We start from the raw sequence: 1,556 nt of genomic DNA, 5'->3' as shown, positions 1-1,556 counted from the left end.
CCTCCAGAAGTCCAACCTAACACGATGCACAGAGGCGCGCTAAAGCAGCCGGTCCCGTCTGTCCCCTCCTGAGGAACAGATCCTCCAGGACGGGGCTGCTGCCCGGGACAGGCCGTTCCCACAGCCAGGGAGGCTCCCGCAGCCCAGCGCAGCTCCGGCTTCCGGGGTCCGACCCGGGACACGGCTCAGCCCGGCGAACCCAGCCCGGGACACTGCTCAGATCGGCCCGGGACATGGCTCAGGCTCAGCCCGGCGAACCCAGGCCGGGACACGGCACAGCCGGGACAGCGCCGCCACCGCCGCCTCACGGGGCACAGGCCGGGACACGACCACAGGGCGGGGCCACGGTCAGGGGGCGGGGCCAAGGGCGGTGCTGACTGAACGGCACGGGTCGGCGGGTGTGGCCGAGAGTGGGGCTGTGCTGAGTGGGTAGGGCGGAGCCAAGGGCGGAGCCAATGGCAGGAGGTCGTTCAAGGACGTCGCTGATTGGCTGGAACGGGGACGGGACGGGGCGGGGTGGCTGGTGTCGGGCGGCGCGTGCGCAGTGCGGAGCGGTGAGTCGGGGTGGGGGAAGGAGGGGGGCGGTGGTGCTGGCTCCGTGAGGGCTGGGCCGTTGCTTCGGGTCGGGAACACAGCCCTGGTCCCGGCCCGGGGGCACCGATTGCTGCCTCACCTGCTCTGCCCTCGTGCGAGCGGAGCCGGCGGTGAGGGCTGCACGGCGGCCCGGTTCCCCTCAGAGCGGCCGTGGCCTGGCCGTTGGGGACGCTGCGTGTGCGGTCCCGGGGGCTCGGCAGGCCTGGCACGACAGGCAGCCTGTGCGGCTGGAGTGCTGCAGCACGGACCGCAAACGCGTGCCCTGTGAGGGGCACTTAGGCACACAGTCGGGGCAGGGCAGGGGTCCCTTAAACTCAGGGGTTTCAAACAAAAATACTTAACACGTGAGTTTCCCCCAGCGGGGACAGTTTGGATCCTGCCTGGAGCACGAGGCTGCGTGACCTCTGGCCTACTGTGTGCCCAGGCTGCTGTGGAATAAAAAAGTGCTGGAAATACTGAAGTAGCTCTGGGATATTAAAATGGATGTTTCTTCAGGGTGTGTGCTCTGTAACACGAGGTCTGAATTTTAAAACTGGTTTAATTGTTTTGGTACAAGCCTGCATATGGTTCTCTGGCTGGAAAACTGGTGAAGTGGTGCATTCCACAAGGCCAGGAAGAGAACGCTGAGCAAATGGGATTTTGTGTGTAAACACTGTTTGGAATGTTGCCTTAAAATATTTAAGTTCAGTGGTTGACTAACGCTTGCATTAGGAGTGATCTTTGACAGCTCTGATGCTGCCCACCTTCAGGAGGGTCTGGGTTTACACCAAGTTCTATAGACACAATTTCTTAAGGTTAAGTTACTTATTCTGCAGTGTTTCTCTGCTAGAACTAACCCAGTCCAAGTACAGCGCAGGGGCAGAGCTGCCTGCGCTGGTGCTGCTCAGTGTGCCTGCCAAAGGAGGGTAATCTGCAGAGGCATTTCTGTGGTGGAGCTGTCTGTGGAAGAGGCTGGTCCATGC

Source organism: Molothrus ater, chromosome 15 (assembly GCF_012460135.2).
Source record: "Molothrus ater isolate BHLD 08-10-18 breed brown headed cowbird chromosome 15, BPBGC_Mater_1.1, whole genome shotgun sequence".
Lineage (NCBI taxonomy): Eukaryota > Metazoa > Chordata > Aves > Passeriformes > Icteridae > Molothrus > Molothrus ater.
This window is presented reverse-complemented; position numbering follows the sequence as displayed.